The sequence below is a fragment of the Pseudonaja textilis genome, chromosome 2, assembly GCF_049901715.1.
Source record: "Pseudonaja textilis isolate UNSWEBS1 chromosome 2, rPseTex1.2, whole genome shotgun sequence".
Taxonomy (NCBI): domain Eukaryota; kingdom Metazoa; phylum Chordata; class Lepidosauria; order Squamata; family Elapidae; genus Pseudonaja; species Pseudonaja textilis.
In genome coordinates this window covers 56,425,128-56,443,202 of record NC_141991.1, presented here as the reverse complement: position 1 = coordinate 56,443,202, position 18,075 = coordinate 56,425,128, and the positions used below count along the sequence as shown (strand labels likewise).

Here is an 18,075-nt window from a genome sequence, read left to right as displayed (position 1 = left end):
TTTGCAAAATTTTATTATTGCATTACTACCTAGGTTTAAATATTTCTATACTTTCTATAATTTCAAGTTACAGTATTTTTCTTCAACCTTTGCATTCCAATAGTCCATCAGTAATACTTCTCACATCTATCTTAATGTTCCATTTAATACTTGCAATTTATTAGAGAATTCCTCAGTGTCATCCATAATTGTGGCTTTGTATAGCATTGATGTTTACTGGATGGCTTCAAATGGAGGAGTTTATAAGCCTGGAAAGGAAAGACATATAAACATAGAAAGAAATATTATATCAAGTTTATATTTGCCTGCATTAGTCATCAGTTATTCTGGTTTCAATACAAAGTGCTTAAAAACAATAATAATAAATCTGAGATGTACCCTACCTATATAAACCCACTCTATTTTTACCACTTTTTTTCAAGAGAATTTTAAAGTGTGATTGTGTTCCAATTACAAAGAGTTCCTCAAAGGAGATAATATATGATGTCAGTATTATATACCATTATGAGTAAACAACAATAAAAAAGTCTTAAATCAACTACTATTAGTTTATTACTTTTGCTCAATTGCTAAGTGATGTCTGACTCTTTGCAACTCCATGGACCATAGCATGCTAGCCCTTCCTGTCCTCCAGTATCATCCAGAATTTCCCCAAAGCCATGCCCATTGTGTTGCTGACACTATCTAACCATTTCATCCTCTAACTGTCCCCTTCTCCTTTTGCTTTCAGTCTGTCTCTTCTCATTTGATGGCCAAAGTATTTGAACTTCAGCTTCAGTATCTTTATTTTATTACAATATATACACAAAAAGGTTAGGTGGGAAATTTGTCAGTTTTGTTTTCATAGTTCTTTATAAAGCTGATTTGTGAGTTTCTCTCCAATAAGTTTAAACATATAGAGATGCATTCTAAGCCTTGGCTAAGGAAAATGAACTTGACGGGTTTTTTTTTTTCTGTTAAGGAATACAATTTATTTTATTATGCTAAATCTTTAAGCTGCTTCAGTTAGTGAATAAAATACACTGATGGCTTGAAATTTATATCACTGCTTTGTAATATAAAATGTAATAAAAAGCAAACCTAAGGGGTTGCAAATAAAGGTAGAATTTACAACAAAGTTAAAAACAACAGTATCTTGCAGTAAAAAGTATATTATTGAAAACTATATCAGTAAATTCAAAAGAGGTGTTGAAATAAATAAGTAAGTAGAGTTACAGTTTCCTTGGTTTAACCTTTATTTATAAATGAATTATTCTTTTCCTGCCTACTAATGAAAACGTCCCATTTGTTCTTTGAAACTGCTAAATGGTTTCAGACTCAAATTGGGTGTATATCCCAATATAACATCAAAGCTGTTTAAAGACTTTTCAGGTATCAGTGTAAATTGATGACTTCATACATTTTTTAACAAATGTTTGCAGTTGAGAGTGATCATTTACCAGGCAATACTTCTAGGCATGTTTTAAATATTTTGGGTAATTAAAAATAATTATAATTATTTTAAATTATTTTATAATTATTGTCAGCATTTTAAAAATAATCTTTTATTATATTTTCATTGATCATAAATACAATTTATGACTTTTTCAAAATGTAATGATTGCTTATACAACAGTACAGATGATTTTTTTTAAAGTAAGTCTTACTAACTCTAACTTGTCAATCAGTTTTAAACAATTGTAGTGTCATTTTATACTTTTGTGAAATGAATCCTTCAGCTTTTGTTTACTTCAGCAAAAAGGAAAGTATGATTACAGTGTACTAATTTAGTACCTTGCAGAGGAAACAATATTGGTATATTGAGGTCTGAAAGTTCAGATAATTGCTTGTTGTTGGGTTGAGTAACCTTGGGTACACTCACCTTGCTACTTTCTCTAGAAAGTGCACTCATTTTGGATTTATTGCAAAAACAACCCCTGCTTTTGATTTATTTTATACTAGTGCAACCAGTTTAAATTGTGAATAAATCCAAGAACAAATTATTTTTCACAATGAATGTTAGCACTAATATATTTTCTAGTATAATAAGGAGAACCTTTTAAAGAATTCCAAGTAGCACATAAATAGAATTATAACTAACTTCAGTGTAAATAGTTAGATAAAAGAGTCACAAGTAAATGCACCTGCTCTAAAATATGTAAATAAGAACAAAGTTTATTTTAGACTGAAAAGCACATCATATTGCAAATACCTGGATAAATGTGCTACCAATGCATATCTTCATAGCCAGAAGAAAATGAGCCATTGATTATCATGGTGTCTGTCTTCAGGTGATCTTGAATCTTTCCCTTGCTGAAGATTATATTGAATACAAATCCATAATATAGAACTTAAATATGAGACTTGGATCTAAAAAAACACTAATTTCTCTTTTCATGACATGGTGAAAATATTTAAAAAGTCACACTGAGTATATATTATAAATCTAGAGATGTACATTGTAGAGAGTCTCACCCTTAAGTGTTTTTTCTAAGAAAAGAAATAATGAACTTGTGAATTTGTGCTTTGAATATTGTCCCCAGATTAGCATTGCAGATAAATATGCTAAACAATATATTCAAAATGGAATACTCACATGCAAAGAATCATGAACATGTCCTTGAAACAATATTCCAAAACTCTTTTGTAAGAGACTATCATGTTTACCGATCTGATCATGAAGGAGGAGGTGGTGTTGCTAGTTTCTATAAAAAGTCCTTACATCTAAAAAACATCCAAGTTACCCAAGAGCTTGTTCTTCCTGAGACCCTTATCTGTGAACAGACCTTAAATATCACATTTCGGTTCTTACTATGTTACAGAGCCCCTGATTATGACATCGAACATGTAAACAAGCTAACACTACCAACATGGGCAGCATCCTGCCCACACGCTTTTATCTTTCTTGGTGACTTCAATCTACTTCATATTAACTGGACCCTAAACGAATGTACAACTGAACCCATACATGCAACCTTCCACAATGCTGTAACAAACCTGGAACTGGAACAACTAGTAACCAACAATACTAGACTTAACAACTGCCTCGATCACATCTTCTGCAATAGTTTGAATTCAATTTATGGAATACAAATTAAAGAACCCTTTTCCAACAGTGACCACAACATGATTGACTTTTGTCTCAACATACGTCCACACAAAAATCATCACAATGACAAAATCCCCAATTATAACTTCAAAAAAAGGCAACTATGATCTTATAATCAATGATCTCTCTTCTCTTGATTGTCAATTTCTATTCACTGAATGCAATACTGTAGGAGACTATTACAACATATTCTTACTAGAAATCAAAAGAGCCATCAAACTCTATGTACCAATAACAACTCCCAAAACCAGGAAAAACAGATTACCCATAACAATAAGGGAGCTTCAATCCAAAAAGAGATCACTTTGGTGAAAAAACAAATCTGGTCACATTGCCAACTTCAAAAGCCGATACAAAAATCTGAATGCACTAATTATCACATTAAACAAGAGGAAAACCTTCTATGCACAAATTCCACCTGTGCTTTCTACAATTTTGTAAACAACAAACTAAAAGACTCAAGGTCCATCCCACTCCTGAAAGGACCTAATGGCAAAGACTGCAATGATGACACCATCAAAACAAATCTCTTTAACACATTCTTTGGCTCAGTATTTGTAAACAGGAATGGATCAAGCCCAGTACTTCCTTGTCGAACCACAGACAACTACAATGATTGAATGCATATCAATTTTACAGAAGACATTGTTGAAAAAGCAATGTACAATCTAAAACCATTCCTATCTATTGGACCGGACGGAATATGTGCCTACTTCTTAAAAAAGCTATCCACTGCCATAGAAGAGCCTCTAAGCATAATCTTTTAAAACTCTTTCAGTACCAGCTCCTTGCCAAAACTATGGTCACAAGCCATGGTCATCCCCATCTTCCAAAAGGGAGATCCCAGCTTTGTTGAAAATTACAGACCAATCTCCTTATGCTGCGTCACCTGTAAAGTCATTGAATCAATTATTAACTAATCCATTATCCTCCACTTAGAAACAAACAACCTACTCTCTAATAAACAATTTGGTTTCAGAAAAAAACTATCCTGTAATCTGCAACTTTTACACTGCAAAAACATATGGACTACATATTAAGAGCAACTGCATTCTCTTTGCTGATGATGTAAAGCTATTCAACACCACAGACAATACTGCTACCCTCCAAAAAGACCTTGACTATGTATCAGAATGGTCAATGAAATGGCAACTTCAAATCTCAACAAATAAATGCTCTGTCTTACATATTGGCAAAAAAAATATCAGAAAATAAAATACAAGCTAGATAGTCAAGACCTTGTTGAGGATCCAAACTCTGTCAAGGACCTAAGAGTACTCATCTCTAATGATCTAAGTGCTAGAGCCCACTGTAACTACATAGCCAAAAAGGCATTAAGAGTTATTAATCTAATCCTACGTAGCTTCTTCTCTGGTAATATCACACTACTAACTAGAGCATACAAAACATTTGCTAGACCTACACTTGAATACAGCTCATCAGTCTGGAACCCATATCATGTATCTGATATTAACACAATTGAGAAAGTCCAGAAATATTTCACAAGAAGAGTTCTCCACTCCTCTACTCATTGCAGAATACCTTATGCCACCAGACTTGAAATTCTAGACCTAGAAACCTAGAACTATGCCGCCTTAGGTCTGATCTAAATATGGTATATAAAATCATACATTGCAATGTCCTACCTGCAAATGAATACTTCAGCTTCAATCATACCAACACAAGAGCACACAATAGATACAAACTCAAAGTCGATCACACTAAACTTGATTGCAGAAAATAAGACTTCAACAACAGAGTGGTCAATGTTTGGAATACTCTACTTGATTCTGTGGTTTCTTCCCCAAACCCCAAAAACTCTAACCTTAGACTGTCTACTATTGACCTCACCACCTTCCTAAGAGGCCTGTAGGGGACTTGCATAAGCACACCAATCGTGCCTACTGTTCCTGTCCTATTGTTTCTTTTTATTTTTCTTATAAGTATCCATCTCATGTATTCAAAACTATGTTTATTCTTATTCCTGTATCTTGTAGGCAATTGACAAATCAAATAAATAAATAAATAAATAAAACTTTTGTATGTACTTTTGTTTTGTTTCTTGGTCTGTATTTTTACAAATCCTCCCTATGTGGTTCTGTTGCTTTGTCTATTAATCTCACTCAGTATGTATGTCAACTCTTGAGTGTTGGTTTATTTCCATCAACTGAGCATCTCCATCAAATAGGTCATAATAAATGCAGCTGTGGTATAGCACTGGCTATAGATGATAGATTTGGCGATGTGTTCTGCATTGCAATATGTAGGAATCCTGAGAGGGAAACAAAAGAAAAACCTTTTAAAAAGAAACCTTCTATTTTCCAATTGCCTCCATTTCAGACACTCATAAAACAGAACATGAACATGTATCACAATCAGAATGCTCCCATTTTTAGAATGAAGAGCAGGTTGGCTGTTTTAGGCATGATACAGTACACCCATATGACATCTGTTCTCTATAAGCTATGCTGGTTGCCAATAGGCTTCCAGATGCAATTCAAAGTGCTGGTTATCACCAAAAAAGCCATTCTTGGCATATGGCCAATTATCCATGTGGCCTTATATCTCCCTTCATTTCTTATCATCCATTAAGATCACTCAAACATTGCTAACAATCAGGACTTGGGAAGTATGCCTTGTGTCTATTGTGGCACCTACTCTTTGGGATGATATTCTTCTACCCAGGTTACTCTCACTTTGATGTTTGGAAGACTTTAAAAACCTAGCTGAGCTTGAGTTAGTGGTTTGTAGAGCCCCATATGACTTATTTGTTAGATGAGACTAGTGATCCAGAGGACTTCCCTGTTTTTTTTAAAGTTCTTTAACTTAATGTGTCTTACTTGACATTAAGATTCACCTCTAAGTTTCAGAAAGAAAATAAATACGCTTTCAGGAAAAGTACACATATTCTCTTCGCTTTCTTTCTTATTGATTTATAACCCACTGCTGCTTTCAACTATCCTTACAACTGGCCCATTTTATCTCTTGCACTTTCTCTTCCTGAGCATCCTGTTAGAACTGTAAGGAGGTCAGACATAAGACAGACACATTTGAAATGGATGACATAAAGCAAATGGCTCCACCATTGTTCAGTTCAATATACAGAACATGTAGTTTATGTAAGTGTAGTTGGGATAATGGGCAGAAAGAAGTAACTTCATCCAGCAGTTTCTTAGACAAAGACCAGACACCCAAAGGGTGAAATTAAGATTAAATTTACAATTGTTGTAAACCACCAAGAGTCATTTAGGTGAGATAGGTGATATAGAAATGTAATAATAAATACAAATAAAATATCTACCTCCTATGCCCTGGTGGTCATGAGATGCTGAAATGAATTAGATTTGGATCTCCAACAGGAGGATGGGATCATGTGCTTCTTCCCCATCCTTTACCAACAGCTGCCAGAACAGTGCCCTTTTCTCTTGCACTGTTCTACCTCTGCAACAATTACAAATACTGCTTGCCAAGGGATGCCTGTTTTTCCCATTGTTGGCAAAGAAAAATAACAAATCTATCCACAATGCCATTTTATACTTACTGTATGTCTGAATCAGTGGTGGGATTCAATTTTTTTTTACTACCGGTTCAGTGGGCATGGCTTGGTGGGGTTGGCAGGGGAACGATACTATAAAATCTCCAGTCAGAAGTGCTATTTGCCGGTTCTCCAAACTACTCAAAATTTCCAGTACTGGTTCTCCAGAACTGGTCAGAACCTGCTGAATACCACCTCTGGTCCAAATACATTTCTTTCAATAAATTGCAATTTCATTACAACATTCTTCAAAGGACCCAGCGTTTGCCACAGTCTGTTTGGACACTTGGCAGTGAAATCTGCTTTCAGAAAATTGCATCTATTGCTGTGGTATTTCTCGGGATTTTAAAATAAAACTACAAAGTCATCTTCAATTTCTTTGCAAGTGTTTGTTGCAAACCTATAAAAATGGTGCATAGCTTTTCTTTCAAGTTCCATATAGCTCATGATGTCATGCACTGATATGATGCTAAATGACTTAGCTTTCAGTATTTTAGTATACTCTGAAATAATTTCACAACCTAACTAAGGAAAACATTCTAATATATTACTTACATTTTTGTCATTGCTGAAACTTCTTGGTAGTATGCAGGGACACCTGCCCTTACCTTAACTGTAAAAATATCTTATCTCAAGGCTTGCCACCATTTCAACAATCTGTCAATGCTAGAATCAGAACCAGTAATCTTGTCACAATGGGCTATAATAGTTCACAATGATCTACTTCAAAATAATCACAGAAGTCCTTCAGTTGCTCGTTCTGCTAGCAGAATTGCTGTAATGGGCACATACCTAGAGAACTGCATCAGAATGAAACTTTCCTGCACACAACTATACAAGCCATAAGCTAGATAATTTGCAGAAACAAGCTTTGAGGAACATTTTAAAAGTTTTTTTAAAAAATATACAGTATAATATGCTTTTGTTTTCACAAATAGCATAGCAATGCCTGCTGTAGATGCTATCAGTTTATTCAGACCGAAAATGGAAGTTTCAGGCTTGCATTATAGTTGCTTTTCAATTGCATCAGAGGACTCCTGTCTGTTACTGTAAAAATATAAAAGCATATGCTAACCTCTTTTCTCAAAATAAACTTATCTCAAAAGCATGGGAAATATTTTATTGCACTATTATAAAAGACAGCCGTTGCATGAGAAAAACAACAGCAGGCTATTAGTTGCTATAATCCAAATGTTTGGGGATGAATAAGCTGCTAGAATATTCTTAGATTTCTGAATGTGTGACACTGTATTTCATATACCTTTTGATTTATAGGATCCAGGCAACAATATGCTGGACTTTAAGACAGACATCTCTGCCTTAAGATAAGACATTTCACCTTGCAAATAATAATGTAAAATTGGGCTTTGGTTATATTTGCTGCATATTAGCCAAAATGAGTCAAAGCGTTGTCCTTACCATTAGCAGGGAATCATGCATGTGACACTAAATTTGGCAAGAGAGAAAGAAGTAATATATATCAATATAGGTGGTATAACTCTTATCAAAGGCTAGATAGAAAGTAAGAAATTGAAGTATATTGTAATAGTAATGATATATTATAATTGATTATTTTTGAATAAGTTATACTATGAATATAATTTAGTAAGAACTGAGATTTGCTTTTAAAGATAGCTTGGAAATGAAACTAAAATTTTAATGATACCCTGTTTCTCCAACAATACAGCCTCCCCCAATAGGAAGTCCCAGCATGTTTTATAGGCATGAAATGAAATTAAGCCTCTCCCCTCAAATTAAGGCCTATATTAAAACATGTGAAATGGGGAGGAAATGGCGGCGGGGGGCTTGCTGTTAGGAAGTATTTTTGTTGCACACCCGGATATGGTGCTGCCTGCGTTGACCCTGATACAAAGTGCCCCACCAACGCCGAGGTCAACATCCAAGCCGTTGCCACCCGCCCTAAGATGCAAGGGGGGGGGAATTAAGTCACCCCCCAAAAGACGGCCTAGCCGTTTTCTCAGGGCTCAAAAAAAAAAAAAAGACCCGGCTTTATTATATGAGAACACGGTAGTATAATAATGAGATAATATGATATGGAACGTTGATTAGAATATAATACAAATGTAAAGATAATAGGAAAGGATTATAGATATTGTGCACATGATATATATACCAAACCAACATACTGTACAACTGAAAGATGGTTTTATTTGTTATTTTCTATGTTATAAAATAAAAAACTTTTTTTTTAAAAAAAGTAGTATAACTCTGTTGAATTGATGAATAAATTCAAACAAGCACAAGTATATGCTAAATCACCAAATAATCCCAGGGTAATTTCTTCACACTTCTTTTTTATCTTTATAATATTCTGTTTCTTCACTTTTCAGGGTTTCTGTATTATTATAACAAAGTTCCTCTTGTTTTATTATCAAGTTCCAATTAAAAAGAACCAAGCACTTTTCAAAGAATCATTGAAATTTTTTCCAGAGAGCACTAGAAGTGGTGCAGAAGCTCTCTTTCCAGTTCTAGAGCTTTCCACTTCTGATGCTTTCCACTTCTGGTGCTCTCTGTTACATCCAAGTTCCACCCTTTCTTTCTTTCTTTCTTTCTTTCTTTCTTTCTTTCTTTCTTTCTTTCTTTCTTTCTTTCTTTCTTTCTTTCTTTCTTTCTTTCTTTCTTTCCCTTTTTAGGCTTTTAAATTCCAATAATTCAATAATTTCAATTATTAGCTATTATTTCTTTTTAACATGTTCAATTTCAACATTTAGTTATGCCTGTTTAGTGCCAAAAATAATATATTTATCCAATTTAATTTCCAAGTCTTTTACAGTCAGATTTTTTTCTTCTAACTTCCTCTTTCAATTTAGTTCTTTTCAAAGTTCTAAGCCACTTTCACCTGTTTCCAATTTTCTTCTCTCTCTCTCTGGTCACCACTTTTACAGTCTTTCCTAACAATTTCTTTATTTCTTAACTCCGGGTTACCTTAATGTCCATATATTGCGCCTGGTTCACACTTCGCTCACAACTTCTCCACTCCAGCACAGTCTTATTTTCTCGCACTGCCTCCTGTCTTCATGGTGGCCATTTTGACCACCGCTGCAGCTCATCTTCGGAGGAGTTTTTCCTTGTTGAGGAGGGGAGATGTGGCTCCCCTCAACCTCCAATGGATCCCCCTTTCTTTTTTTTTTTCGTAAATTTTATTTGAGTTTTCACAAAGAGAAAAAAAAATACAAATAAAACATCTTTTTTGAAAGCAGCATAATCCCGGGTTACATTTCTTCGTACAGACACAAATTCAGGTTCATGCTCATTTTTATATTCTATTCCATATCTTATTACTATTTTACATTTTCTACATAGCTTCTCCCCTCTTTTAATTTTCTCAATTTTATTTTAATTATCTTATCTCAATTACATATCAATATACTTATATATGTACAATGCAAAGGCATGAATATAAATCTAATAATGTGATTGTTAAGAGAATTTCTCTCATCCAAATTGGATAATTTGAAATAAGGATAATTTGAAGGAACATTACAACAGTATTTGATATGGAAATGACAAGAGAGCCAGTTTGGTGTAGTAGGTAAGGCACCAGATTAGAAACTGGGAGATTTATCTATACTTGTTTCCTGAATTTTACATAATGTTGGTTAATTAAAAGTGAATAGTCTGATAGACGATACTTATTCATTATTTTCTCCTACAGAGCTTTTGCTTTTATATTACCACGTGGCAATGTTTTAACAAGGTCAGAATCACTGAACATTTTATACCACATTTATACCATAGTGTATACTTCTAGAGGACTTTCTGTCACGCTGTGAGGATGTTTCACAGCATGGCAGAAAAGTTCAGCAGTTCTTTTCTTATTTTGAGGCATTGCAGAGGACTGGAAAAATAATAATAAAAGTGATGTACCTGGACTTCAAATGTTCAGTTTGTGTTGCTCAGACAAATTGTCATTAAATAGAGTCCTTTCCCTTGGAGCTCATATCAAGAGGCTTCAGACTTCATGACGATTGCTTCAAATATGTGTTTTTTTCACGAATTTTGAATTAAATAAAGTTTTTTTTTTTAATTTCAGCTTTGCATTAAACTAGCTAACCAGTGTCATTATTAGCAAAAATTGCCTTTGGGTCTCCCGGCAAAAACCTTCAGTGCACTTTACATTCAATCTAATATGCAGCATGCTTTTCTCTGACACACATAGCTTTTCCTGTTTCCTTCTCTGTCCAGCCTTTCATTTTCCCTTATACTTTCCTCTCTTATGCAACGTTTTGTTTTCTTCTTTTTCCTTCCTCGCTCCCCCCTGGCATTTGGAGCTTTTTTCTTTCCTTTCCTTTAAAAAAAACTAGCTTATCATTAGCTATTCTGGTACAATAAATCATTTCTTCTTCCATCCCAGTGGCATAGTAGGAAATAAATTATGTAAATGGGTTGAGCATTTTATCAGCCCATCAGCAAATACATCACTGGAAACTGAACAGAATAAACAGAGTTGTGATGTTGGTGGAAAAGCCAGAAAAAGAAGGGCTGATGTGATGATTCAATAAAGGAGAAAAATATTCTAGAAATAAAACTGTTCCAATAAATCCCTATGTCAATTGCTTAGATGGATGCTGACTGTTCCTCTTTCTCCTCCTTAGTCATGTGACCTATAATGAAGTGTATGTAGTTCAATTTTTTTTCTCCATGCACATAAAGATGCAATGTGACAAATGAGTTGGATCCAGGCAGAAATGCAGCCTATACGAATGTAATCACATGGAACCTTCACTCATTAATAAATACCTCCACCCCTGATTAGACTTTCACAGAAACACGCATACAGACCCATAGATATCAAATATATGCCTGGGGCTTATACCCTGATTAGTGCCTGGGGGAAAAAGAAGAGAGACAGCAGACAGATGTAACACAGAAGAAAACACAGATTGGTCCAAAGGCTGTCACTGTTAAAGCAGATCAAAAACCACTTTAGAACAGGGGTATCACACTCTATTTCATTGAGGGCCACATCAGGGTTTGACTTTGGGGGGGGGGCAGAGTGGGCATAGCTAGAGTGGATGTGGCAGCTTGATGTCATTCCTGTCAGGGTGCCTGTGGTGAACTGAGTGCTCTGCCAGCAAAATCGGGCTCTTGAGCTCCATTTTCAGCTGTGATGGCCTCCTGCAACCCTCTGCCATAAAAAATGGAGCTCGGGAGGGCATCTGTGGCCCTCCTGAGCTCCATTTTTTCTGGCAAAGGCACCATGGGCTGGTCCTTTGCTGTTTCTTGGGTGGTGCTGCCGGCCAGATCTAAGCACCCTGCAGGCCGGATCTGGGCCCCAGGCATTGAGTTTGACACCTCTAATTTACAAGCTTTGCAGGGTAGGCTTTCCTTGGATGTTTGCCTTATGACTCAATCATTTGTTTCATCTCACTCATTTCCTTCTTACTCTGACTGTTCTACTTTATTAACATGTGGACTCCTTGGAATTTAAGATTACTATGTCAAGATAGCAAAAGCCCAGATGATCTCAAAGTGGGAACAAAATAGGGTTTTCTGCAGAGCAGAAGAAAAATTGGACAAAGCATTAATCTACCAGAGAGGTGGGTGAATAGAGTGCCCAACATAATTTAGGGTATCTGACTGTTGCAATGGGCAAAGTATAAGAAGGGAGGAAGCTAGGCAGTGGCCCCCACTTTTCCGGGGTGCGATGCAGCTACATATTCAGACTGATATTGCTGAGACTTCTCAAATGCAATTCCTCCGATCATGGACTACTTCAGTCAAGAGTTTATTTCCCATTAATGAGTCATTCAAGCTAGTTTTTAAGTTCCACTTATTCACCAAGTTAGCCTGTAGCCAGGACTCTTCCCTTTGCCAGTACTTTCTAGATTGAATTGCTCCATTAGATAAAGCATCCTATTTCTTGCCTCCAGATTCTAGAAGGATTCCTAGATCAAAACTGGCATTTCCTCACACTTATATCCCAATTCCTTGAAGTATGTCTGCTTGTAGTTTGGTGTCATTTGTATGTCATGTTTTTGCCAGCATTGCCTAATGATTTCCAACTATCAGATCTGGACTGCAAAATTCAGGACAACTACTAGATGGAAACAAAGAAAATGATTTTCATTGTAATCTAGAAGTCACCTGGATTTTTGCAGCCCAGTTTTGGTATTTTTATTATAACCTATTTTTCCCAACAGTTTCATTCTATCCAAAATTCTATTCTGAAGTTTCCTTTCTTGTTTTGCTTCAGTTTTCAATTTTTCTACACCCTCCTCTCAATTTTTCTTAAAACTTTTATCCCCAAAGGAGCCCATCTCCCCATTCTTGGTTATTCCAGAAAAATGAAAGCAATCAGAAGCCAAAATTTGTCCATCCAGCCTCCATTCAAAGATGCTTTCTATTCTGTTTCTGTTGTGTATGGTTATCACTTTTTTAGTCTTCATTCAGTTTTTATTTTAGTTTTTATGACCTATTTTAATTAGACTGCTAATCTCCCCAGCTAATAATTAAAATCTACTGTAGTTTTGTTACTGCCTAAAGAAATTTCTTCAGTATTTCAATATTGTGTATGTAAGTTGTACGTATGTTGATGAAACTCTTAACTGGAAGAGATTGTTGTATGTGTAATAACTGGGTTTAATACACCAATCTATCCTTGCAACAATAGTTTAAAGATCCCTTAGTGGAAAAATATTGGGAGGCCTTTAAAGCTTGTTAATGTTTCTAAACATATGTGATATTAAAGAAAAAAGAAAGGGTCAGAGGCTTTTGTCTGGAAAATGCTCTCTAGAGAAAGATCTAATGCTGATAAGGGTAGGGAAAAGAATAAGAGACTGATCAACAGCAAGACTTAGTAATATTGCTGATAAATGCGTTGTTGGGAGTACTGAAAGGCCAGGTTAGGAAGAAATTGCCATTGAGAAAATAGCAATAGCAACAGTACTTAGCCTTATATATTGCTTCACAGTGCTTTACAGTCCTCTGTAAGTGCTTTACAGAGTCAGCATACTGCCTCCAATAATCTGGGTCCTCATTTTACTGACCTTGGAAGGATGGAAGGCTGAGTCAACCTTGAGCTGCCCAGAATCGAACTGCTGGCAGTCACTTGGCAGTCGGCAGAGTTAGCTGACAATACTGCATAATACTGTGGTTAGCCACTGCATCTCTACAGTTCACACTGAAAAACTATTAATGTGTTTGATGGAATTGAAAAGGTTTTGATTACAAGTCAGTCAACCAATCAACCAATCAGATGCTTCTCCCCCACTATTATTGCTAAACAGGGTTGGCTTGGCTGTTCTGTGAGTTTGCTTGTAGAAGGAAGCAATTATCAGAAAGGTTTTTGTGCTGTTTTGTCTTCTTATGACATGAACAAAGGTATTGTTGTTTCATGAAGCTGCAGCTCAAGGGTATCCAGGTTACTTTCTGCCAACATCTAATACAATATTTGTATGCTGCTAGGTTTATCTTCCCTTCTGTCATCTTCCCATGGAAGTACTTGCCTTTTTTGCTTGGTTCTTCTAGCACAGCCTCAGCCACAGTGGCTTTTTAAGTATGCAGGCAGTTGGTAGCTGTTGAAAAGTGGCAATTTATCATTTACATCAGAAGAATATGCTCATCCAGATTAGATTGTGCATTTAAATTGACAAGTACTGATTGTTGAATTAATATTCCTTTTTTTGTAAGTGGAGGATGTATTTGATTGGAATTTGTTCTGCAAAGTGAAACCTTTTTTCTTTGTGCTCTTTCATTTGACCTTGTAATATTTGAAGGCTAATTTTAATATATCTCTTACACAGGCAATGGTGTTTTCTTTCCAAGTTAAGAAAAGATCTTAAATATGATTTTAGGAAAGACTGAAAAGATCTCCCTCCATTAAAAATATTTAATTTTAAATTTGCATAATAGCCCTGAGTCTGTGCATACTCTATAGTTATCCATCTTTAACGCATATATTTTTATCAATTGTAAAAAGTTGTTAGATTATTTTTTATTCTGAGTTGATGTTGTTTTCCTTGGATGGTGTCCATTGCTATAAGGATATCGTCAATGACAAATATTACTAAGCTATTTTTTTCTTCACATTTGTATTCATATTTCTTGGGCTGCTGCTGAGTTTAGCCTAATGTTGTCTGATAATATGGTAACTGCAAAATCATTTGTATATGTTAATAGGCATAATTAACTGACATATTTCCTAAACTTCACATGTTGGAAATATTTTATTTATTTATTTATTTGTCAATTATTAGATAACAGCTATAAGTATAAATATGTTATGAATACATGAAATGGATACGAATAAAAAAAGAAACAATAAGACAGGGACAGTAAACATGTTGGTGCATTTATGCATGCCCCCTACAGACCTCTTAGGAAAGGGGTGAGGTCAATAGTAGACAGTCTAAGGTTAAAGTTTTTGGGGTTTGGGGAAGAAAACACAGAGTCAGTTAGAGTATTCCAAACATTGACCACTCTGTTGCTGAAGTCGTATTTCCTGCAATCAAGTTTGGTGTGATTAACCTTGAATTTGTATCTATTGTATGCTCTTGTATTGTTATGATTGAAGCTGAAGTATTCATTGATAGGTAGAACATTGCAGTAGATAATTTTATATACTATACTTAGATAGGACTGAAGGCGCCATAGTTCTAGGTTTTCTAGGTCTAAAATTTCAAGTCTGGTGGCATAAGGTATTCTGCAACGAGTAGAGGAGTGGAGAACTCTTCTCGTGAAATATTTCTGAACTTTCCCAACTGTATTAATATCAGATATGTAATGCGGGTTCCAGACTGATGAGCTGTATTCAAATATTGGTCTAGCAAATGTTTTGTATGCTCTAGTTAGTAGTGTGATATTACCGGAGAAAAAGCTATGCAGGATTAGGTTAACAACTCTTAATGCCTTTTTAGCTATGTAGTTACAGTGGGCTCTAGCACTTAGATCATTATAGATGAGTACTCCAAGGTCCTTGACATAGCTGGGGTCATCAACAAGGTCTTGACTATTCAGCTCATATTTTATTTTCTGATTTTTTTTTTCCAATATGTAAGGCAGAACATTTATTTGTTGAGATTTGAAGTTACCATTTGTTTGATCATTCTGACACATAGTCGAGGTCTTTTTGGGAGGGTAGCAATATTGTCGGTGGTGTTGAATAGCTTTACATCATCAACAAAAAGAATGCAGTTGCTCTTAATAAGATCACAGAGGTCATTTATGTAGAGTATAAAGAGAGTTGGTCCTAGAACGCTGCCTTGGGGGACACCACTGTTGACAGGTACAGGATTTGATAGGGTATTATCAAATATACCCTATTTTGACAGGAATGCACCTATCCAGTTATGCAGGTGTCCACAGATACCATAACATTTTAGTTTTAGGTGTAGTTTGTCATGTACCACTGGATCAATGAATAGTTATAGAAGTTATATAGTTGTAGAGATTTTTAATATGATATGAATGGTGATATAAACTATAATTAATAGCTATAACTGCCAATAAAAAAACATCATTTTACATTTATATTAACAAATTCAGGGCAATTTATCATTATCCCAGTTCAGACTGCAATAAGGTTCAGTAGTATGACAGCATTCCCACTGTGCAGGTTGGGTCAACCTTGAGATTATTTGGAAAAAAAATCTGGGATGTGATAATTGTGAGTAGACATCAAAAGCCTACTGAAATCTGAAATTTCCTTAAACAGATACTTTGTGAATAGTGGTCAGGATGTAGAAAATAAATGGAGCACATTTATTTGTTTTGTATTGGGACTATCTATCATTTGTCCATCCATTCATCTCCAGTGTTCATTAGGTCTTGGTTCGAAATATAAATTGAAAAATGAATTTTGGAAGGTTGGGCACTTTCTCTAAATTAGCAAGAGACCAAATTACATTATGTGTTTTCGTACAGCATCATCAAAATTATAAGGTTATATTTTCAAAAACACATAGAGATTTTTGCTTATGTTCATAAAAATTGAGCTGCTTTAGAGCTGAGGATTGGAGAATATATTGTTATTAACATGATTGTCATACTTTTGTTGAATTTTGACTCAGCAACACAGCCATTAGATTCACTAAACCATGGTTATATTTGAGCTCATGCATATTAGTCATGTAGAGAACACAGCAAGTTTCAAATCTGGAATTAAAACCACTTAACAATCTTTCTGTTATATCTTTTGTGTGTGTAATTTCCATAGAAATAACTGTAATTATTATACTTAAAGTTTTAAAGTTTAAAATTTCTCTCACTTCAACAACGAATGTTATCTTCTTTGGTCTTCTATGACTATTCATGATTAGTATGTATGATGGTAGGCCCTGCTTGTGCTATTTTGCAGACTTCCCCATCATATGCTGGTACTGAAAAGTTCTGGAACATACGATTTTGAAGAAAATGTAAGAACTGTTATTTATTCTTCTTGATAATAAAATATGCAGCTTAACAACGATATTCCAATATTACTCAAGCTATATAATTTTAAATCGGACATAGCAATAAATAGTACATGTAGATTTTTGTTAAGCTTTTACTCAGACGGGTACAGAATGGCATGGGATGATTTAGGAATTTAGGGATGTAACATTAAATGTTTTTCTTTGCCATGTAAGTTTAGGAAAATAATAGTATTTTAGATATAGAGTTAATAGGTTATTAAAGAGATGATGACAATTAAATGATATATTAAATGTTAAACAATAGTCTTATTGTTTGTGGTAACAAACATCACATTTTGGACATAAACCTCCAGACAAAAAAGATTCAAGGAGAGCTGGACTTGCATATTTTTATTTATTTATGTGTGACTTATTTGAACTGCTTTTTTTTTAAAGTACTTTATTAAAAAATTAACCAGAAAAATGCTCTGAAACTTATCATCAACAAATAGAACAGAATGACTAAAAGTTCTTTTTTTCCCTATAAAATACTAATGTAAATATTGATGGTCATGAGTACTATTACAAATCATGGTATAGCTTGTCCTTTCAGTTTTTCATTGTAAATGATTTGGCTGTGTTCCATGCACAGACCATGTCTTGATAAATTCCGAATATTGTGTGGAACAATCTTTGCCAGTGTTCATAGCCAAAAAACACGTGCATTTATAAGCATTGATTACTTTAAACATATGGTGATAATTGTGTGGATTTCATTCCAAAATATAATAATATTTATGTACCAAACATATGGATTAGATTCAACTCATTCTTATGACTGACTTGGCTGATATAATTTTTACTGCAGATCAGAATGAAGTTATACACAGTTGACTGTTCCTGCTATTGTACAGATGCAAAAACAGTTTAATACTCTCATATATTTAAACTCAAGGTTTCTTCTTTATATCCTTCTGACTTAATGGGTAACTTAATTTTTTTGTTTTTTTTTGTAAATTCAATGAGTTTTTTTCTTAGTCCAGTATAAAAAAAACGCTGTGCTTTTTGTGTGTGAGAGAGATTATTTATCCTAGATA

At 34.7% G+C, this 18,075-nt stretch overlaps 1 protein-coding gene across 7 annotated transcripts in view; it reads left to right on the top strand.

Annotated features, from left to right (window-relative positions):
* ATP2B2 (ATPase plasma membrane Ca2+ transporting 2) overlaps positions 1–18,075 on the top strand; it is a 376,645-nt gene that overhangs the window by 28,009 nt on the left and 330,561 nt on the right. For all 7 annotated transcript variants that reach the window (XM_026724451.2, XM_087923958.1, XM_087923957.1 and 4 more), the window contains exon 2: positions 16,942–16,999. The gene's annotated coding sequence lies outside the window, so the exon portion shown is untranslated. The remainder of the gene's footprint in view (positions 1–16,941; positions 17,000–18,075) is intronic.